The following is a 24,426-nucleotide window of genomic DNA, read 5'->3' as shown; positions in this document are numbered from 1 at the left end:
AAATGTGGGCAAGAGAGTTGGCCAATTAGCTGGTGAAGATGAAAAGGAGTATATACAATCCAAACATTTTAATTCTTGAAAGAATGGAAGGTGTAGTTACTTTTAACCCACAACATGAATTACAAAACTGGGAAGAACTCTGCATGATAAAGCTTGATGGATCTTCAGCCGTCGGACCAGGGTCAAATTTAAGGCTTAGCCCCTGAGGAGATGAAAAAACGTTCAGGGTATAGCCAGAGCCCTAGCACCAATGAAGTCTTTGTGGTAGGCTCAGACCACTCCAGCTGTTGCTACCTCATTGATATGCAAAAGCTCCAAATCTGTAACAACTTCTTGGAAGAGGTAGTGAAGAGAGAAATGCAAGAAAGAAGGTGGACGGTGTTGGAGTGTAGAATTATAGATGAGAAGGCAAATAAATACAGCAAAGACAGGAAGTACATAGATGTCTGTGATGGCTACTAGTCCCTGGAGTGGCCTGGAAATATAGCTAAAAGCAATCATCTACCTAAACTAAAATAGAATTGTTTGAAACTATAAATGACCACCAGACTGGCAAATATCAATAGCTATTAACTGTAAGTGGAAATAGCTGCTTTCCTATTCAATATTGCGTTCAAAGTTTAAATAATCAATTGGACATTTCTATGTTTATCTAGCTCCTATAAACAATCTTGACTTCTAAATTATTTATTTTTGAACTCTTACGTGTTTTTTTTTTAATTTACTCATTTTCCCAGTGCTGTGAAGCCTGTGTGACTGGGAAACCGTGTCATTTCAAGCATAAGATGCAGAGCTTAGGCATCTCCACACCCAGTGACTCAGTGTGAAGCCTTAGGCGATGCAGCTTAACAGATCTGTTTCATTTACCAAGATGAAAGGCTACTAAGACTGACCTCTGGAAGATATTTCCAAAGATTGATCCAATAAAAAAATTATAACACAAATACAGTTACCGTTTCTGTGCAATAGACGCCTCCAAAGATTCAGGATAAGCCGATGACAAGAAACGTATTTGGAAAGTGCTTTCCGCTTGGGCCGAGCCCCTCTATCAAATTTGGGTTCAGTGAAACCCAGTCATTCAAGTGAGCTTCCGCTGTGAGAGCTCAGCAATAAGCATGGGAAGGGCAAAAGCTGATACAGTAGAAGGACTTGTTGCCAGTCACTGGCTGATGGAGCCTAAGTCTCCAGAACTAACCCTTATCATCTCTCTGCAGTCTCTCTGAGGGAGGTATTGATCTGCCTCTCCAGGGCGTCAGCGTGTTTGGTACCTATGACCTATCTATTTGTCCCCCCAGTCACTGTAAAGTGGAGAGATTTGGAACTGTCACTCTGCACTTTGATCGAGGACATACACAATGAGTTAGGAAGTTGTCTTGTCAACATGCCCAAAGATTCTGGTCCCCAGGGAACAGCAATGTATGTCACCTTGGAACTAGGTAGAAATGCAGCTTCTTAAACCATATCTAGACCTAGCTAGTCAAAGCAGCTAGGGAAGGATGCAGCAGCCTACCTGTGCTTTGACAAACTTTCTGGAGGATCCTGAGGTCTATTAACATTTAGGAACCATTGCTCTTAGAAGACCATTTGTCAATAGGAGTTCAGAGCACAGCTAAAACTAAAACAATGAAAACTAAAACATTTGCAAATGTGAGACAAAAGCAAAAAAACGGTCTAACTGTTTGTAATTGCCCTGATGTGATTCCGTCTAAAAGGATCTTGGGGAGAGAGAAGACAAGTGGAAGTGGGTCCTCTCAGGAGTATGAGGCCTGCGGACACAGGTCTGATGTGGAGCAATTGAAACACATATCAGCTCAGAATTTAATTCCAGCACCACCTTTCTAGATTAATAAAGTCAACCTAAAAAAAAATAAAAGTGGAAAATTTCACCTCATTTTCACCACATACAAATAAATTCTGTGTGCAAGTTGAAGGAGTTTGATCGTGACTACATAGATAGAAAAGAGTAAATTTTGTTTGAAGCAGGGAACGATACTCCCCAGATTGAAGTTTTAGAAAGCCAGTTCTCGTAATTAGGTGTGGTGGCGAATTCCTGTAATCCAAGCTAAGCTAAATGGATTGCTGTAAGTACAAAGCCAGCCTGGGGGTCAAGGTAGGTTGTAGACCTAGATGAGAGATAGAGACAGATGGCAGGGAAGGGAGGCGGGGGGGGGGAGTGATGGAAGACAGAAGTCAGTTCTGGTGGCATTTTGAGGGATGCTGGGGTAGGGATAGGAGGCTGCATGCAGGAGGATGAGATGCGTGGGGAGTGATGACAGGTTGGCGGCATGAATTAGAGTTGCAGTTGTGCCCGTATGAGCTAAAGGGTTGGGACAGGGTGGAGGACAGACGTTCCCCCCCATTCCACCTACCTGGGTGCATCAGCGTCACCCAGCCCTACCTACGTTTCAGCGTTCAGACTCTCCTTATCCCTCTCTCGTTGCACAAACGATGGCTCCTTTTCCAGAGAAAACCCTCAACCTCCTTTATACGATCCAAATCAACTCTCCACGTCTCTGTGAATCCATTCTCATTTCCAATCACTTAGTATTTTTTGTTCTGTCACCTGAGTTGGAGTTACACTTTGCTGGTTGTCCTCTGCATCAACAGATGCAAAAAAAAAAAAAAAAAAAAAAAAGTTCAGTATTCACTTATCTGTCCATTGCCCTCTGTGAGCAACTGTGAGCTCTGTACAGTAGGGATGGTATCTAGCTGCAATGAATTAAACATGTGAAAGCATTTAGTGTGTAAAGAGCCATTCTAGAAAAAAATAGTGATTTTTTTTTTGTCATTCTAAAGAGGAAGATAAAAAAGTGACAGAAAAAATGTTGCTCTGTTTATTACAGTGAGGAGAAATAGACATCAGTTGGAGGCTAGGAAGAAATTTACTTCAAGGAATACTATTGTAGAGGGTCATCAGAAAGGCAGCATTTAAACAAACCCGTAAAGAGGTTGAGAGCTTGAACATTTTGAGGAGTGAGAAACAGCATTTCTCAGAGGGAATAGCAAATCCAGTGGCTTTGAAATGGGAGTGGTCTTGCCTTATTTGAAGAGTAATGTAAATGAGACCTGTAGTCAAAGAGATTGGAGAAGCCAATCATAGCATGACTTGAAAGACGTGGTCAGGACTTGGCTTTGACTCTGAGGGATGAGGAGACCTTCAGAAGTTCTGGGAATAGTATACTATCCTGATTTGTTATATTTCTAGAATATCAGTTGGTGAGTCTACGGAGACTAGACCACAGGGGAAGAATGAAGCAGGAGTCCAGTGAGAACAGTCTACAGAAAGATAAGGATTATAGCAGAGATGAAGTAGAAGCAGAAAGAAGGCGTGAGCCCTGGGCTTATATGAAGCTGATTATTTGACAAGGAACTGGGTGCAGACTATGAAAGGGAGAAATTAAGAGATTCAAAAATTGGTGGAGTAGGGTGATTAAAAAAAATAAAACAAACATAGTTCCATTCAAAAAGGTGGATAAGAGAAAGCAGTTTCTGGAGAAAACAGTTGCTGTGGGACATGGGGCGAGTTGCTTGAAGCCTGCTGACATAGGTCTGATGTGAAAATTGACAAGTGGTGTCTGTGAAAATGGTGACAAGTGGCGACTGTGCATTTAAGCTTTATCAAGAGCTTATCAAAGTCTGAGGCTGTAGATTTGTGATTGAGCCTTTCAAGTGCATAAGTGACTTTAAATCTACAAAGTCATTGTAGGGACATTGCTCAATGCTTAACACGCCTATTCATTTCCAGTGATTTGCACAACGTCTTGCACAGAAGATGCTCAGATTTATTGTTTTGCATTTTCATAGATTTATATGATGATTTTTTGTCATTTTCACCCCCGCTTCCCCTCTATAATTTCCTTCCCTCCCCCACCCAAGCTCTTCCTCCCAACAAGTCCTTCTGCTTCTTTCGTGTCTTCTTTTGTGTGTGACCACAGTGAGTTGAATTAGAGTTTCTTCCCTGGCTGGGTGGGAGATTACTGCCTAGAGCATGGGCAACATACCCGTGGCTACAATGAAGAACATAATACCTCACTCCTGCAGCATCCTCTCACTGCCCTTAGGCCCTCATGGAGGAATGAAGGCAGCCCCAATCTTGTGTGGATAACCATAGCTGAAGAGAATTCATGAGTGCACTGGCAATGCCATGTTCAGAATGTGTGTTGTAGTTATCCATACACTCCGGTTATGAGGTATACTGTGATGCTTACCATGTGTGTACTTTTGGCAATGATTAAATTTGAATAGTATATCCATCATCTCAAATACTTATAATCTTTTTGGTGAGAAAAATCCCTTCTAGTTATTTTGAAAATAGAGAACATGTTATTGGTAACTGCAGTCACCTACCTGTTGAAGTGAAACACTAGAAGATATTACTTTTAAATTATTTCATTTATTTATGAGATTATAATATGATTACCTCATTTCCACATCCCTTTCCTCCATCCAAAACCTCCCATATGTCCTTCTTCACTTTCCTTCAAGATAATGCCTCTTTTTTCATTAATTATTGTTACTTGCATATATGTGTACATATATATATTTCTAGATATAAGCTGCTCAGTCTGTATCATGTAGAACATATATTCTTTTGTTTTCAGTTTCCACAAAATATATTTAATAACTTGTTATATAAAATGGAACATAAAATTTTATCAATAAATCAAACTCACTTTTAACAGGGAGTGCTTGTATTCGGAAAAACTAAACTAAATATATATATATTCACAACACTTGGAAGCACAACCGAAGAGTTACGAAATTCACAGAATTCTAGATTTTCAGCTGGAAATTCCATAAATTTATCTGTTAAGTGTTTGGTGCTAGTTACAAACAGTTACTAGGCCCAAAGCAAGAAAAATGGGACGGAATGATCTGTTTCTAAACCTTTACGGCAAATACTTCTTTTAGATTAAAAAAAAAAAAGGCTTACAAAAATTATTTAAGTGACCAAGATCTCTTATTGGATTCCTGGCTGTCATTTTTGGCAACTTAGCCCTGCCTGGTGGAAGGCAATGTACTCTGTGGCTGGGAAGCCTCAACAGAGCCTTGTGAACTTCTCTGGATCAAAGGAAGCAGTGTCAGCAACAGTTCCTCCTGGGCTAAGGCCTTGTGTTTAAATGTATTCCTGAAAGGGTGCTCCCCAGGTGCTCCTTGCATGACCACACTTCATAGACAAGTTCATCACAATAAAGGTTGCAGGTCCTACTCTGTGTTTTGAATTACACCCATGGTAATGGTCTAACTATCCTACTCCAGAAAGTACGTCACACCACAGCGAGCAGCTTTTCAAAACTGTGCTCTTGCCCTCATCCTTTCTCTGAACGAGAAGTGTTTATTCCATTATAAGAGAGTGATTGTGTTCTGTTTAATGCCTAGTTATGATAATGTTCTCTTCCTGCACTCCTTTTCATCAAGAATATTCAAAGCATTTTGGAAGCGTATGCCATATCGGCTCTTTAAATGATAAAACTAGTTTTTGGTTCAATAAAAGAAAAATTTTGATAACAAAATATATGTCAAACTAGAATTTTATAATTCCAAATAGTAAGTTGCCTTTAAGTACTTGTTCGCAGTCATTTACCTGAAAATATTTTAAAGCTCTTAACAAAACTTGGATTGTGATAAAGTTAACTTAAAAACATCTTGCCATGCTGCTGGGCTTACCACTGCTGCCTCTGCTTGTGGTTTTCCAACTCAGTCAGAAGAGCCTGTCTGTAGGCCTCGCATCTCAGCCTGTCTGCAGGCCTGGTACAGCGTGACAATCTGCTCTGGCTCCTTCACAACCGACAACTTCATCATTCCCTGGTACGTGTCCAGCTCAGCCAGCTGGAAGACTTGAGAATCCCCAGGGGCTCGGGCATAAACCTGAAACCAGTGAGGTATTTCTGACCACAGTGGTAGTGGCTCCTAGCAGCGGTGGACGATGGCCCTTGTGGGCGGCCGCAGGACTGATACCTGTCTTCCAGATTCAAATGCTAATGCTTTCTCAGTTTCTGGAGATGGAGTAGTTTCAAGAAACCAGAGTTTTCTGAGAACTCCAGTTCAAAGTATGCCTCATGGGGTAATGAGAAGCCATAGCGATAGACCGTCTGCATCTTCTTACCTTGTCAGGAGCCTGGCAGATGTTCCTCGGGAGTATGGCTCATCACAGTCATTTTTAACAGAGGTTAATTTTGCTGTTGAAAATGGAGACTCTGGTTCCCGACACTTTTATTCAGAAAACTTTTCTGATGGTCAGAGAAGGTGGCCATTTGGAGATTATGCACAGATATTAGGAAGACAGCCATGATCTCTTGCAAAGAATGCCACAGAATCAGGGGAGGCACACTTCAGGCATTGGGAGAGTTGCTGCTACATCTTCAGGGCATTTAACTAACCATGGATCTGGAGATTTACCCCCTTCCTCCTGGCTGGTCTGTGGACTGGACAATGGGAGGGAGAAAATACTGCACAGATCATAACACAAACACAACTCAGTGGAGACATCCTCTTGAATGAGGAGAGTCATCAGAATTTGGAACCTGTTATGCGGATCACACAAATAAAAGAGCCCAGTACAGCCACCCTGTGCTCCCAGTGTTCCTTGGTATGATCAGCCTCCCCCATCACATACCAGCCACAGCCAACTGAAAGAAATCGGTCCCTCCTGGTCCCTGCGAATCCTACCACACTGTAGAACATACTCTTACCATGTGTAACTTTGCAGTTGCTGTTCCGTTTCCTCACACACACATTTCTCAGTTCCTGGTAAGTGCCATGGTGTTAAGACGTGTACACACAGGCAAAACACACATACATGCAAAACTTTAAAAAAATGCTTAGAAATAAGGCTGACCAAGGAAATAAAAAGGCATCTATAATGAAGATTAAAAAAAAAAAAGCTAGAGAGAGAAAGAAGGAAGACCTTAAAGGATGGAAAGATCTTCCATCCCATGGGTTAGAAGAATCAATATTACAAAGGTGTCCACCTTAACAAAGGTGATCTACTGATTTGATGCAATCTTAGTCAAGTTCTCAGGGATGCTATTCACAGATAAAGAGAAACAATCTTTATAACTATATGGAAACACAAAAAGCTACAAATGGCCAATGCATTCCCCATCGCAGAGAACACTATAGGGGCTATTCCTGATCTCAGGTTATACTACAGAGCAATAATTATAGAAACAGCATTGTCCTATATATAGGGTCCTATATATAGGCTCTATATATTTAAGCCTCCCTCAAATATATAGATAGATCAATGAAATGAAAGAGAGGACCAAGCTATAATACCATGCTTGCTGCTACCTGACTTTTGCTAAAGAAGCAAAGAATGTAGATTGGAGGAAAAAAAATAAAAACAGCTGCTTCAACAAACAAGTCTGGGAAATCTGTAAAATAATAAAATTGGATATTCAAGCCTTCCCTTCACAAAACTAAAAAAAAAAAAAAAATCAACTCCAAAGATTTTAGTATTAGACCCAGCACACTGAAACTGCTGGAGGAAAAAGTAGGGAGTGTGTCTCAATGTGTCACTATAGATCAGGATTTTCTGAACAGGGACTTCAGTAGTACAATGAATACAATCATAACAGACTAATGGATCTCATGAACCCAAAGAGCCTCTGTACAGCAAACAAACAACAAACTATCAAGAGAAGGAAGAATAACAACAACAAAAAAACGAGCAACCTAACTACAGGAAATGTCTTAGGTTTTTTTTTTTTTTTTTATTGCCACGATAAAATATTATAACCAAATTCAAAGGAAATTCAAATTCAAGGAAAGGCTGGTTTCAGCTTACAGGTCCACAGGAACCTGAAGGCAGGCCCTGGAGCAGAAGCTATGGAGATGTACCAACTTGTTCCTCACAGCTTACTCAGCTTTTCCCCTATAGGACCCACCAGTCCAGCGGTGGCACTGCCCACAGTGCACTGGTGCCACCTGCTTTAATAGCCAATGAAGAAAACACACCATAGGCTCACCCAGAGGCCAATCTGTCAGGGACATTTTCTCCACTGAGCTTCCTTCTTCCAAAATTGGTAGAAAACTAGCCAACACAGAAACTAACTGGAGAGATCTCAAATGAATTAAAATGGTCTCAAAACACTTTAAAAAGTGGTCAACATCCTTAGACAATAAAATTATTTTACTATTCCAGTTCATAGCAATCAGAATGGCCATCTTCACCTGTAAAACTGACAACAAATACTGGCACTGATGTGGAGGAAAGAGAATGTTTGTGTATTGCCATGGAAATATAAACTGCACAGCCAGTTTGGAAATTTGTCTGGAGGTTCGTCAAAAAACAAAAGCAAACAAACAAACAAAACAACAAACAAAAACACCCCCCCCAAAATAAAACAACCTAGAGATAGATACCACCCAGCCATATCTCTTATGTTTCTCAGTGGTTTCCAACAAAACCATCAGGCATATGCATTTCTCTACACAAAGGCTTTAGATACTAACAGAAGGCTCCAGAAGACATCTGTGTTCCTAATGATATGTTCTTAAATTCTGTATTTTGCTAAATTTTCGGCTCTCATCTCAAACCCAAACTCATCTTGATCTGATGGTGAGGACCATGAGACAGGAACTGTGCAGGCTGGTTATTAAGATGTCTAGACATGAGTATTATTTTAATTGTTACTAAAAGGCAATTTTTGGCCAAGCTTCTTAACTCAAAGTAACTCTATGCCTGACAATTCTTAGAAACCCTTTGTTTTTTTCATAGAACATGCTGTAATACACTGTAGCTTCCCAACAGGTGTTTACTGAATAGAAATAAATTATATTCCCAACCTTAACAGTTGAGAATAATTTCCCATTATAAAGATCTGACACACTCTGGAAACCTCTGACTTCCTGCTAGACTTTCAGATTCTGTGGTGATTTGCCAAATCATTTTGCACATTAGTTTATCTTTCAAACTCTGTAGAAGAATGAAACAATTTTATAGCACATTTCTCTTTTACATACTTTGAATTTCTAAGGTTATAATAAACTGGTATCTGTTAAAAATTCTTGTGTTTTTTTTTTTAAACAAAAATTTAAAAGTCCTACAAAGGACCCATCTTATATTCATTCTGCCCTAAGCACATTCCATATATGACATGTATAGCAAAGAAGACATGACAAAGTTGATACTTTGAGATCTCCTCTAGACAAATGAACTCAGCTTCTGTGATGAAATGCAGAGGAAATACTTAATAGAGAAATAATTTCACTAAACACTTTTAATTAACTTTCACTGAGAAATAAATGCCTTGCTGTATGATTTTTTAAAAAAAATCATATTTATGTCAACAATTGTGCTACTCACTAATCTGTTTGGTACAAGAAAAAGAATTACAAATTTAAACACAACTTTCTTGAGAAGCTCTGATGTCAGAAAGGAGTAGGTACTGTGAGAATTATTTTATAATGAACATCATAGGCCAAGTGGCACCGTAGTGGGGGAGATGGACCCGTGGGCTCCTATGGTATGGGCAGAGTGCTAGGTGTTCGTACAACCCACATGCCAACGTGTGTCCTTGCCATGTGCCTGGGGGAGATCATGTCTTGAACACAAGAAAGGATCCATGACAGGGTCTTACTAAATTGACAAGGCACAGATATTTTTAGTGTTTTAGGCTGATAGTGTTTACACAGTCACTGTGTCCTTCTAAGAAGTGGGTCATGCTGGGTGATTCATATCTTACTCACAAATATGGATCATAAGTACTAATAGTGACACATTGTTTCCTATTTTATTTTTTGCTGGACATAAATTATAAAGCACAACTTCTTGAAGTTTAAGAAACCGGATATTCTAGGGAAAAAAATGAGAAAACGGGCCAACTGACTTCCATTTGAATGATATAACTCCATAAAGAGGGACAAAATCTCACAGCAAACTTGCAGTTCCTCTGCAAGAATTGCATTGAAGATGTGTCAGCTGGGGCCAGGCGCTACATGGTTACTTTGATGTGTTGTGGTTTTCTGTGATAGTCTGTCTGTTGCAGGGAGATATATCTTTGATGAAGAATGAGATCTGTTCTCACCTGTGGGCATAGGGGTAAATATTTAGAATGTAGCCAGAAATATCAAAGAGCTACACTCATGAATTTTCATCAACATCGCTGCTGGAGAAGGACTGAACACAGACAACACCAGTAAACATGCTACTGTAAATGGGGAAATGGAATGGGGCTCAGCCCTGCAGGAAGAATTACAGAGAACTAAGAAATGCTGAGAGCAGGAGAAACAGGAATTCCCAGGGAAAACTCTCCACATTGGTTATGCAATGCCAAGTGCACATCCAGGAACAATTTACATACACGTAATATCATATGGGCTGAACAGGTTGTACTTATATGTTTAAGTGTGTGTGTGTGTGTGTGTGTGTGTGTGTGTTGACAATTAAATAAATAGAGGCCATGAGCTTGATAGAAAACAAGGGGGTTAAAGTCAGCAAAATCAGAAACAAAAAGGGGGACATAACAACAGACACTGAGGAAATCCAAACAATCATTAGGTCTTACTACAAAAGCATATATGCCACAAAATTTGAAAATCTAAATGAAATGGATAATTTTCTTGATAGATTTCATTTTCCAAAATTAAATCAAGATCAGGTAAATAGTTTGAATAGTCCTATATTCCCCAAAGAAATAGAAGTAGTCATCAAAAGCTTCCCTTCCAAAAAAAAAAAAAAAAAAAAGCCCAAGGCCAGATGGCTTGAGGGAAGAATTCTACCAGACCTTCAAAGAAGCACTAACTCCAATTCTCTCCAAATTATTCCATAAAATAGACACAGAAGGAACATTACTAAGTTCCTTCTATGAAGCCACAGTCACCTTGATACCTAAACAACACAAAGATCCAAAAAAAAAGAGAACTTCAGACCTATCTCTCTTATGAACATTGACACAAAAAATACTCAATAAAATACTTGCAAACTGAATCCAAGAACACATAAGAAATATCATCCACCATGACCAAGTAGGCTTCATGCAAGGCATGTAGGGGTGGTTCAATATATGGAAATCCATCAATGTAATCCACCATATAAGCAAACTGAAGGAGAAAAACCACCTGATAATCTCCTTAAATGCTGGAAAAGCATTTTGTAAAATCCAACATTTATTTATGTTTAAAGTCCTGGAGAGACCAAGGATACGAGGCACTTACCTAAACATAGTAAAGACAATATACAGCAAGCCTATAGCCAACATCAAACTAAATGGAAAGAAACTTAAATCAATCCCACTGAAATCAGGGACAAGGCAAGGCTACCCACTCTCTCCATATCTCTTCAACATAGTTCTTGAAGTCCTGCTAGAGCAATAAGACAACTAAAAGAGATCAAGGGGATACAAATGGGAAAGGAAGAAGCCAAAGTATCACTGTTTGCAGATGATATGATAGTATATATGAGTGACCCCAAAAATTCAACCAGAGAACTCCTTCATCTGATAAACACCGTCAACAAAGTAGCTGGATAAAAATTAACTCAAAAACAATCAGTAGTCTTCCTGTATATGAAAGACAAAGGGCTGAGAAAGAAATTAGGAAAGCTACCCCCTTCACAATAGCCACTAACAACATGAAGTACCTTGGTGTGACTCTAACCAAGCAAGTGAAAGACCTGTTTGAAAAAAAAATTTCAAGTTTCTGAAGAAAGAAATTGAAGAAGATGTTAGAAGATGGAAAGATTTCTCATGCTCATGGCTTGGCAGGATTAACATAGTGAAAATGGCCATCCTGCTTTCAAAAGCGATCTACAGAGTCAATGCAATTCCCATCAAATACCAACACAATTGGTTACAGACCTTGAAAGAACAATTCTCAAATTCATATGGAAAAACAAAAAACCCGGAATTGCCAAAACAATCCTGTACATCAACAGATCATCTGGAGGTATCTCTATCCCTGATCTCAATCTGTTCTACAGAGCAATAATAATAAATACTGCATGTTATTGGCACAGAAACAGAATGGTGGCTCAATGGACTCGAATAGAAGACCCAGAAATAAACCCACACACCTGCGAATACTTGATTTTTGACAAAGAAGCCAAAACCAAAACCATACAGTGGAAAAAAGACAGTATCTTCAACAAATGGTGCTGGTCTAACTGGATGTCTACGAAAGAAAGAAAGAAAGAAAGAAAGAAAGAAAGAAAGAAAGAAAGAAAACAAGGGGTTAAATGGGAAGGGTTGGCGCTGACAGAGGAAAGGGAAGGGGAAAGGATGTAATTATGTTTTACATTCAAAAAATAAAAAAAAATTGAAAAAGACTTTGAGCTTATCTTTATTTCATGATTAAATCAAGCATTTAATTTGTTCTCTGCATATCTTTTAATTAAGAATGTAAAGTTTTTTTCAAATAATTAAGATGTGTGAAAAAGACAGTGTCTGTGGACTTCATATCCATGCTCCTAATCATGATAATAAAGACTGAGGGGAAATGCAAATAAGATGACTATTTCTGCTTTGTTTAGCACTCTGAATAGCTCTCATTTGGCTCATGTGGTCTTTTCAGCCTAAATTTATCTTCTCTTAAATTCAGGTAGACCAACACACTCACACCACATACATCACCCACATACAAACCACACGCACACATACCACACACATACACACACACACTCACACACACACCACACATGTATACACCACACATATACAAACAAGTACACACACAAATACACACACACCATACACACTACACACATACGCCTGCCCTCCCCCCGTGTCAGACAAGTTACTGGTACCCCCTGAGGTCTGCCAGAGCCTCCTCACCCACTGTCTCTTTGAATCTTTTTTACAACAGGGTTCCGTGCAAAAAGAACACAGAAAGAGTAGACTTCGGCAAATCAACACATAAAATTCAGTCCATCTGCTAACTATAGCATTAGATGATCTAGAGCAAGCCATTAGCCTTTCTCCTAGCATCTAAGCATGAAGGGTTAGAGCTGGGAGATGGTGTTGAGTGTCCTGCACACACACACACACACACAAATGCAGAAATTTAGTGATTTTTTTTAGTGTACTCCTGTTTTGTTTTGTTTTGTTTTTTAACTTTGGCTCACCTGATGAAGCCTACACAGTGTTTGGGAAATATTAACAATATGAAAATCAGTACAGTTTGAAATATCTATTTTTATTCCATTCTTAATTCTGTAAACTGTATTGCCAAGATGTCAATCAAGTAAACAGACTTGAAGATGTAGTGGCCAGTCAGGCTCAAATCACGGGCTACACACAGGGAGCAATGCTTTTTCGTCAGAGTGGTAAACAGGTTGGACTGAGGGACTGAGGGGTTAGGAGTCACAGCAGAGCTTAGCTTTCGGGTTAGCTTGAAGTTCCAATGCAGGCTACAATTGCTTTAATCTCCTGAAATTTCTTGGTGTTCTTGTATGTCTTGATCTTTGAACCTCTGGACCCCTTTGGGTAAGAAAAGAATTGCTTGAGTGTTGGTGATTTATTTTTAACGGTGGTTTAGTTTTATTCATTACTGACAAATTCCCTGAAAACCTCAGCTTAAAGGGAAGAAAGACTACTCATGGTCTCCAAGGCTTCCATCTGTGGTTGGCCTAGTAGTTTTGGGACCCGTGATAAGTAATCCATTGTTATTACAAGAGGATGAGGCAAACTGAAAGAGGAAGGGCAAGTGTCTTAGTTAGCTGTGATGAAACACCACGACCAAATAACAATTTGGAGAGACAAGGCTTTATTTAACTTACACTTCCATATTGCTGTTTGTTCATTATTTAAGGAAGTCAGGCAAGAACTCAAACAGGGCAGGATTCTGGAGGCAAGAGCTGATGCAGAAGCCATTGAGGGATTGCTTACTGGCTTGCCTCCCATGGCTTGTTCAGCCTGCTTTCTTACAGAACCCAGGACCACCAGTCCAGGGATGGCACCACCTACCATGAGCTGGGCTCTACCCCACTAATCACTAATTGAGAAAATGCCTTTCAGCTAGATCTCATGAAGGAATTTTCTCACTTAAGGTTCTTTCCTCTCTATCTTGTGTGAAGTTGATATATAAAAACAGCCAGTACAGCTAGTTTTCTAATATCACCTTCAAGGGCATTTCCCTGGTGTCATATGCTTTTGCTATGAGACCCTGCTTCCTGAAGGTTCCACCACTTACCAACAGCAGAGTCAGCTGGAGCTCAAGACTTCAACTCAAGAGCCTAGCAATGTTTAAAATCATTCTAAATGGTTAAGTTATTTTTATTGAATTGTGTTTGTTTTTTTGGTTTCTCTCTTAACCCAGATATCATACTAATAATTGAGACTCTTTTATATTTGTTTAATAATAAGCAAGCTTCACAAGATAATAACCCAGCAGTTATTTCTTTATTTTTACCCCTCTAAGCTAATCTGGTTCCCTCCCAGTGTACATCTCAGAGATACTTGCACTTGTATTTTTCTGTTCCAGCTCCTTCTCCTGATGTCTCTTGGACCTCTCCCCTAGCTCTGAATCCCCTACTTCCTCCTCTAACTCTTCCTCCTCTGGCTGTCAGGAAGTCCAGCCCATTCTTTCCCCTGCTCAGTGATTGTGCCTGTAAGTTGCTTTATTAGCATATCAGCAGGCAACTGGGGAGCGGTGTTTATACAACCTTGAGACAGGAGTTTCTCAGAACAAGGACTACAACCAGATATGGGGGTGGGAGGCATATGAAAATCAGCATTTGAATTACACAATAACCCTATGCCTATACTAAACTATAACATCTTATTTTATCTTATTTTATTTATTGGTGTTTATAAACTCAGGAGCCTTCCTGCTTCAGCATCTCATTGCTGGTCTGCTGGTGCCAATTCCACAATCACTGCCTGCCTAACATCTTCAGGTAGAGTGAGTCCTCTGACAGTTCTGTTCTACACTGTGATACTCATGCGAGGGAAAAACTCTGGGGGTTTCTGTGGCACCCGGATAGGTATCTCATTTCTGCCTCCTTTTTACCCATATGCATACACTCTGCCAGCCTTTTGAGGCTTTTACAAATTGAGGATCAACTTTTCTTTAAGTAATATGTCTTTCTCCTCTGATAACCTGTATCATTTGTAATTACTGCTCCCACCCCACTTGCCCGAGTTTTGCTTCTCTAATTCAAGTTTCATCCTTTCTAGTTCATTCTGTTGTTCTCTGCTAAGGCCACTGCTCGGTTCCACTAATGGCAAACATGATCTCTAAAGTTAATGGGATACATGAATTACTAATTAGCCTTAAAACCTTGTTTTGCCTTGAAGAAAGTCCACATGCCAACATCATAAGAGCTGATTGATTTTGAAGGATTCTATTTGTTATTTCTGCACATATGAGCTTCCTACTTTTTCCTCCTCAGACACATACTAGTCCTGTTCCGTCCTGATCATGGCTCAAATTTTTGCTGTGTTTCTTTTCCTCTACAGAATTTCCTCCAAAATTTTATCCTTCCCTTGGAGGCAGTCCTTCAAACACTTAATGGTGAACCCCTGGCACAGACCTCATTGTTCTCAAGTTTCAATTTTGCCAAGTTCAATGACCACGGGTAGGGTAGACTTCCTGTCAACAAACTCATTGTAGCTGTCTCAGTTATTTCCCTTCTATTTGGTCCTTCTTACTTCCTAAAAATTTTTTATCATTTCAATAACAAAGATCTTAGGTGAGTTTCAGAACCCTAAAATTGTCTGGATGTGTCCCTCGTATCCTTTGCTTCGCATGAAAAGGGTTTTTTGTTTGTTTGTTTGTTTGTTTTTCTATTTAAACAAGAACTCACTGCTCGGTGTCACTACATCTCTCTCTGAGTATCACCAGCTTTTTCCTTGGAGGCTGCACCTACTATGTATAAAGCGGAAATCACTCAACCTATTTCACAGGAATGGTACAAGGATCCCTTGGAAAGCTCTCATCTTGAGCACCTTCTCTCACATCACCTCGTGTGTCTTTTATAAACAAGCAGCTCTGGGACCTTTTGAACCTCCCGCTGCCTCCCTCCCTCCCCTCTCTCTCCTCCACTTTCTCTCTCTCAGCATCTGTGCTTGCCCAGCATTCTCTGCATTAGACAAGCCCCACCGCTCAGGCCAATGGTGACAGCTGTTATTACCTCCGGGATAAACCAAGACATTCCAACCTTGAAGTTGTGTCTGAGACCCAAGCTCTATCTCCAGGGCTGCCACCCTGACCCATGATGCCCTTGTCTCTCATATCTCCCTTGGTTGAGTGCAAGAGGCTCTTCAGCTGTCTCCAGCTTTCTGTTACCATCCATTTCCCCAACTGTCCTTAACTCAGGAGCCAAAGAGATGGCACGTGCCTTTCCTCTGTGCGGAGCCGCTAACAACTTTCATTACACTCAAAATCAATAGCCAAAGTTGAGGGGTGGTGATTTCTTCCTGATCTGATCGCCCATTCACTGTGTGATATCACTCTGCCACCCTCCCCCATTCTTTCCTCTACTCCAGTGAGAGAGAAGGGTTTTTCTTGATCTGATCTCCCATTCGCTATGTAGTATCATCTCTTCCTACCCTTTTCTCCACTTCAGCACACTGGATCTGTGGAAGCATTTGCACTCACTTTCGGGAAAAGCATATCATTCCATCACTTGCTCAGCTCTTTTGAATATTTATTCAATGTCCCTTTCTCAATAAAACTGTGCCTGGCAACCTTATCCAACTTCATGACAAAGCCTTCTGTTGCTAAGGACGCCTTTATCTTCCTCACTAACTTCTTTCTTTTGTTATTGTTATTATTATTATTACTGTTATTATTATTAAAATTTATCCACTTTATATCCCAGTTGTAGTCCCCTCTCTCATCTACTCCCGGTCCCACCCTCCTACCCTCTTCCTCCTTATCCCTCTCTTGTAGTCACCGGTGGGGAAAGTCCTCCTCCCCTACTGTTTGACCCTAGCCTATCAGGTCTGAGCAGGACTGCTTGGATCTTTTTCCTCTGTGGGCTGGTCCCCTAGGTCACCCCACTAGGGAGAAATGATCAAGGAGCAAGCATTGTCATTGATGTATTTATCCATTGTTTATCTCTGTCCCCTGGTTATGTTAGCATCATTCACAGTCTTTGGAGACAGGATCCATCATTTGTGTTCTCTGGTAAGCCTCTGACACACAGTTGGGCTCAATAAACGTTCTCAGAAATATTGTTGATTGAATGAATAAACACAAGAATAATTAAGTCTCTAATTAACAATACATTAAAAACAGTTCTCCCTTGGCCAATTATCGCCCTGCCTTCTCACATACTAGAAAGTATGCATTCTCAGCAACTGACATGTGGGATTCCAGCATCCGCTAAGATTCCCAGAGGAGCCTAAGGCTCGATGTTCTTCAAGAAGGCTAATTAAAAAGACACCCCCCACTCCCAGAGGAATCAGGGAGGGGTGATGTCGGGAAGTCACCCTTTCAATAGCATCGAGTCCTGTCTAGAGTTCACGGACACTAGCACATTGCTATTTGTCATGACGCCTCTCTCTATCTGTCCATATATGTGTGTTGCATTGTATGTGGACACATTCAGAAATGCAGCCAAATCTTAAGATGCTTTAGCTCTGCTACTACTATGCACTCCACCAACACGAGACAGTCTTCTGTTTGTAGTAAAATGTACCAAAGTGATGGCATATTAGTGACTTTTTTCCTACTTAAAAATGTATTGCATAGCTGAGTGTGGTGGCACACCCCTGTGATCCCAGCACTCGGGGAGGCAGAGGCAGGTGGATCCCTGCGAGTTCCAGGTTAGCCTGGTCTACAAAGTGAGTGAGCTAAGGCTACACAGAGAAACCCTGTCTCAAAAAAAATGTAATACATATTTATTTACTTAGCTTTTGTGTGTGTGTGTGTCGTGGCATACATGTGGTGGCCAGAGGACAGCTTGCAGAAATCAGTTCTTTCCTTTCACCGTGTGGGTCTCAGGGATTGGAATCAGCTACTTAGGTTTAGAAGTGAATTTACCTGCTGAGCCATCTTGCTGGCTTGATTTTCTTTTTCTTTCTTTCTTCTTTCTTTCTTTCTTTCTTTCTTTCTTTCTTTCTTTCTTTCTTTCTTTCTTTCTTTCTTTCAATTTTCAGTCATATTTTATGTTTTTTTAATTATTAGTTACATTTTATTAACTCTGTATCCCAGCTGTATCTGGCTCCCTCATTCCCTCCCAATCCCACCCTCCCTCCCTCATCTCCTCCCTGCCCCTTTCCAAGTCCACTGATAAGGGAGGACCTCTTCCCCTTTCATCTGACCCTGTTTTATCAGGTATCTTCAGGACTGGCTGCAAAGTCTCCTCTGTGGCCTAGTAGGACTGTTCCTCCCTTGGGGGGTGGGGAGGTCAAAAAGCCTGCCATTGAGTTCCTGTCAGAAATAGTCCCTGTTCCCCTTACTAGGGAAAACCAGTTGGTTACTGAGCTACCACGGGCCACATCCGAGCAGAGGTTCTAGGTCTTGATTTTCAATTGTATAGTGTTATGTATGATCTGATTAAAGTTTCCAAGAATATTCATTATTTTGAAATAAGAAAGGGCAAGTCCTATTGTGGAAATAAGATGAGTATTACATTCAGAGTTGTAACCTCTTTTCAAAACCAAGTGGTATCAGTGAAACCCCCATACAAAACCAGCGCCATGGCATTCTGCATGATGTGGCTGGAAATTCTGGAACAGGGAAACATGGGAGAGAAAAGGCACTAGGTACCATAGTTGCATCAAAGAAATACGTTTCTGCTTCCTGTCCGTCTCACTCTCACCACACCGGAAGGTGGAGCATTGAGGGTGAGGCACTCTCAGACCCAGCTGCCCTCCTTCCCAAGAGCTCCTGGCCTCAGGGAATATTGATGGGTGTAAGTACATCTTCTCCTCTGGGCTGCAGAGAAGAGCTGCTTCCGGGCTGTTTGTGACATTGTGTGTGTGTGTGTGTGTGTTCAGAAGAGGCGTAGTGTTCCTAACTTCCACCCAAGATTCTGCTGTGTATTTATTTTGTCAGGATGGAGATCACGGCCTCGTTCATGCCGCCTTCAGTGTTCCCAGCCCTTTTGGCCGTTGTCCAAATGCAGTGGTAAGTCAACCGCAGCGTGCTTCCAGCACACCGCTATTCCCAGGCTCTCATTCTATTGGGATCAAGAGATAGATTATCTGTAGGGTTTTTCAGATACAGCACCCAAATCAGCCCTGTAAAGCACATTCTTCTTCTCCATTTTCAAACCATAATTAGGAATCTGTAGAATATTTAATATATGCCGCAGGAATTAGAAAACTGCTCTTGATTTTTGAGTGAAAGCTGGAAAGCTGAAGATCACACACAACTGTGGGATGTGCGCTCTGAAAGAATTTACATAATAACCGTGAAGACATTCTACTTCACACACACAAAAGACACAATTTTTGGACAGCTCGTGCGAGATGTTGGTAAAGGGTCGGTAGTGCATACACTGTGAAAATGTTAAACTTTAAGGCATGAGAGACAGCAAACACAAATCTTGGTAAAGTAAGCGAGGCTTAAGAACAAATTGCTGCTTTCCTTCTTACAGTGAAGAGCCTTACTTGTTAAGGAGGCTCGTTACGCTGATCCGTTTGTAGCAGTGCCCCTCCCAGTGAAGACAGTCTCTCCGTAAGAGGGAGTTTAAAAATCTTCAGTGAATCGAACAGCATGGTGTGGTGCGGTGTTGTGTGTCTTTCTGATGTGCCCCTGGGTTCTGTCGCTGAGCATTAGAAAAGGAAACTGGGCTGGTGTGTGTGTGTGTGGGGGGGTGATTAGGAGAGGCCTGGTGGAGGCAGTGAGGTTGAACAGGGCAGGACAGGTAAGCATTTGCCTGGAGCAGGGACGTTAGGTCCCTGCCATGTAGACAAACAGAAGAGGACTCAGGAAGATTGAAAGTGGGGAGGCCAATGAGAGGGACGGCGCCAGAAGGGTACGCACTAGTATTGTGCTGGAAAAGTGATGGCCGGGGCTGTACTGGTAAAAGTGGAGGGGACCTACAGAAACAGATGCACGGAAGTAGTCTGCCAGCACACAGGAGAAGGAGGCCTCCTTGTGAAGGTGGCTTATTCTGGACTGGTAAGGTCTCTGGAAAAGACACAGGAAGGATCAGGTTTTACAACGTTTCCCTGAAAGCTGGGAGTTGCAGTCTGTTTGGGAGAACCCTACACACCATCTCAAAGTTCCCCCAGTATTTTCACAGGTGAGAGAGAGAAAGAGAGAGAGCCTTTTTAAGTAAAGAGAGAAAACCCAAGGCTGTGGGTTGTTAAGCCTTTGAGGACTCCTTTTCCTCTAATTTAGGGTTGGTCAGTTTGAACAAGGACAGGATGGCTGGTTTTCCCACAGCTACGGTGTCCTATCCTGACTGGCCTTGAACTCCTTCCTGGAGTCTACCATCATAGGACCCTACCGGCAGGGGGTTGAGGGGATGCTGAGCCTCATAGCCAGTCTATCAGACCAATAAAGTTTGCCATTGCCTATTGGAGGTTAAAAGAAAAGCAAACTGGTATTAAATTGTTTCTCTGTATTGATTTTGTCTGTGGTTCTTCTGAAACAGGGTGCTCTCTTATGCACTCCAGGCTAGCGCCAAACTTGCTGTGTGGCCAGAGATGATTCCAAGTCTGGATCCTCCTGCCTCCACCTTTCAAGTGCTGGGGTTACAAGAATGTGCTGCCATACTATTTCTATTTCCTCTCTGTCTCTCTGTCTCTGTCTCTGTCTCTGTCTCTCTCTCTCTCGTAAGATTTTACTGTGTAGCCCAGGTTCAGGATCTTACTTTAGCTGAGCCTGGCCTGAAACTCACTATGGAGCCCAAGCTGGATTCAAATTCACAGTGTGAATCTACTTCTTCCTCTGTAAATTAGTTGTGCTGTTTTAAGGACCCTGTAGTCCATACACAATGTTTTAGCTCCACAATCCCACACAGTGAAATGAAAGTAGAGCAACGTGTGCACTATAAACTGTAAGTCTGAAGCTGAAGACCCAAAGCTGTTGGCTTGGACAACTGAAGATGTTTTCCTGGATCCATCTCTGTCAGGACCCAACCAGGGACACAGGCAGAGTTTGGCTGTGAGACAGTATTAGTCAGGTGAATACACTAATGCTAAAACTCTAAAGATAAGCAGTCACAGTTTTGCAGCAGCTGAAGCCATGAGCATAAGGAGGCAGCTCAATACACTTTCAAGAGCCCACAAGCAGCCACAGGCTGAGGTCAAGCAGAGAACAACAGGAAAAGAAGAGCAAGAGGAAATGGAATCCCAGAAGCTAGGGAAAGTATTTTAGAAAGGCATCGGTTTAGAAAGGGGTGTTTTTAAAAAGAAATTTGGCCATCCTTTGAGAAAGCGAGAAGTTCTGAAAATCTGTTAAGTTAGACAGTTTCGGTGATGGGAGTGAGAGCAGTTCTGAGGAAATGCTGGGAATTTCCAAAGCAGGGCAAAAAGTAAGCGTACAGCACGCCTGAGAGAAGCTAAACTCTGAAAGGAGAAGATTGTTTAAAAAGCATCCTTGGCCTGTAATACGGGCACTAAGAAGGCTGAAGCAGGAGGATCACAAGTTCAAGGCCAGCCTGGGCTACCTAGTGAAATCATGTCTCAAATAATTGAGTAAACAGTAAGAGCACATTAATGCTTATCTTGGAGAGGTGAGGAGATTGACATCTAGCACATAGGTATAGCGATTAATGAGATCTATTGTTCGAGTACTATTGGTATAAATAAGTGTTGGAACTGTTGCATGCTAATTGCCTAGACTTGGAAAAATGTCATCACACATAGGAATCATAAAACTCTCCAAATGCACCTCATACCTGTGTGGGCCCCTTAGGTCATGGCTTCTTTCAGAACGGGTCAACAGAGAAGCTGAATAGAATTCAGGACTGCACTCCAGCAAGTTTATAGTAGATACAGCAGCTCTGAGGGTGTAAGAACTTTGTAGACCTCTTAGTCCCCTAATATCTTCTGTCATTTAAAGCTTTTTATCCTTACACCAAATCTGATGTGTGGCTGCTACTTAAACTGTCTGCACATGCTCAGGAGCAAGGACGGTACCTAACACAAATATCTTCCTTGCTCGGGAACTGAAGTGTGCACTTTCTTACAGAGTTGCTGGCTGTTGGGATGGCTCAGCAGGACAGACACTAGCTGCCAAACCTGATGGTCCAAGTTTGATATCTAGAACTACCGACTCCTGAAGGTCGTCCTCTGACCTACACACCTGGCATGGTGCAGACACACACTGAGTAAGTAAATATTAAAAAACAACATTTACAGTTATTTGTTAGTGTGTCAGTCACCTTCATAGACCTCTCTGCCTCAAAATTTTTAGTTATTTCTTCATATTACTTCTCATAGCCTTATAGTCTTACTTAGCTCCTTGATAGTTCCAGATATAAAACGATTTTGATGTAGGGTGTAAATTTATATTCCCTGACTCTTTTATCAAGCAACGTACCTTTTATCTGTCATATTGGGAAACATTACCCTTACAATGTTCTCAACAATAAGTCTTTGTTCCTATTGTGTATTCTTATATTCTGCTTCACAAATGCCTTACATTAAGATATCAAAATCACACTAAGTTTCATTGTTTCAAAAGATTATGTGTAAGTGTGAACTCCAATTATCGCTTTTCTTATTCGATGTTTCCGTTTTAAAGATTTATTTGGTTTCACTTTATGTGTATGAGTGTTTTGCCTGGATGTGCACCACCTGCACGCAGAAGCTGGTAGAGGCTTCAAATCCCCTGTAACTAGAGTTACTGGTGGCTGTTAGCCACAGTGTATGTGTGTGTGTATGTGTGACGCGCACGCCTGCCTCCTGTGCGAGAGAAGTGAGTGTTTTTAGCTGCTAAACTGTCTCTCCAGCCCCTCAATGTTTTCTTAACTTTTTTATTAAGATCATTTTTTTCTATATGAAATCATACCCACTTCCATAATTTCCGGAAATAAACTGTATCTCTGTGTCAGGGCACATACCTATGATTTTGGTGTGCTGGAAGACTTTGAGTGCAAAGGCCAGCCTGGACTATGCAGCAAGACCCTATCTCAAACACCAGAAGAAAAATGTACTAAATTTACCAGTTAACTATGCCATAATTGATACCTTTAGAGTACATCCTTGCTTAACTTAGTAATATTTTTGTTTCCGATGATAGCATTTGCTTCAGTGGGCTCACAAATTATTGTCAATTTCTAATTCATATCTTCTATTATTGGCAATGATAGTTTTCCCACTGAAATTTCTAACTTACTATTGCTGGCGTGTTTAGAGAGTTTAAAATCCTGTGTATTTTACTTATAACAAAACCATGCATACCCTTTATTTTATTCTATTTGGTTTTCTGAGGCAGGGTTTCTCTCTGGAGACCTGGCCGTCCTGGAACTAGCTCTGTATACCAGGCTGGTCTCTAACTTATAAAGATCCACCTGTCTCTACCTCCCAAGCTCTGAGATTAAAGGCATGCGCCACCACCGCCTGGCAAGAACATGTTAACAGTACATGTGGACACCTGTGACTTCAGTCGTTGTTCTGAATACTTCATTAATTCTCAAGTCAGTTCACGAGTCAGAGAATCGAAATGGAAATATTATGTTTCCTCCCTTTCGTAGTATTCCCCCATATTCCTTCTCATTTTCTGAGTTGTCTAGTAGAACTTCCAGTGGAAGTGGTGACGAAACAGGTTTGATTATGTTTTATTATGTATGTCATCCTGGAATTTGATGTTTGCTCTTGCTCATGGGAACACATTGTACATCCTCCAAGAAAATAGTTTTCTCCTATATGATTCTTTTTCTTTTTAATTATCTGTTGATTCACAAGCTCCCTATACTGGACAAAAAATGGACCATAGTAAACATTAAATGGTAATAGGTTTGGATTTGCTTCTTGAAGTGGCCTTTAATTTTAAAGAGAAAATAATCATGATGTTGAAGATTATACAGTTACAAAAGTAAATATATATGCCAATAATGTAGGCATGCTATTATCGTAATACATTAAATGATAAAAATACATAAAAAGAGATAAAAACATTAAAATTAGAGTGATAAAATTGTGTATAAATTTTATCATGTGACTAAAATTTTACAATATTATTTGATTATGGAAAATCTAATAGGAAATGCTCTCTTGATGTTTATTTTTAAGGGAAAATTTAATAAAAATTCTTCAATAAATTATTTAAAACAGAAAACCAACTTGGTAATATTAAATATATTAGAACTCAGGCTTCTTAAATGGAGAGAAATTTACCTTACAGCATGTATTAAATGCTTATTTTGTTTGTCTGTTTGTTCATTTTGAAATATGGTCCCTCTGTGTTGCCCAGCTGGCCTAGAACCATGGGCCAATCTGTCCTCAAACTCATAACCACCTCCCTCAGCCTCTTGAATGCTAGGATTACAGGTGCGTGCTCCCACAAGACTTACGTTTTAAAGATGTTCTGAACCACATCAAGCCTATTCCCTGAGAAGTAGTAATTTGGGGGGGGGGC

The 24,426-nt window shown here is 40.7% G+C and overlaps 1 pseudogene; it reads left to right on the top strand.

Moving 5' to 3' along the window:
• Positions 1-5,926: 5,926 nt before the first annotated feature.
• Positions 5,927-24,426, top strand: part of LOC129689249 (protein salvador homolog 1-like) — a 53,008-nt pseudogene continuing 34,508 nt past the window's right edge.

This window comes from Psammomys obesus, unplaced genomic scaffold (genome assembly GCF_907164565.1).
Source record: "Psammomys obesus unplaced genomic scaffold, mPsaObe1.curated_primary_1811, whole genome shotgun sequence".
In the NCBI taxonomy this organism is placed as follows: Eukaryota; Metazoa; Chordata; class Mammalia; order Rodentia; family Muridae; genus Psammomys; species Psammomys obesus.
This window is presented reverse-complemented; position numbering and strand designations above follow the sequence as displayed.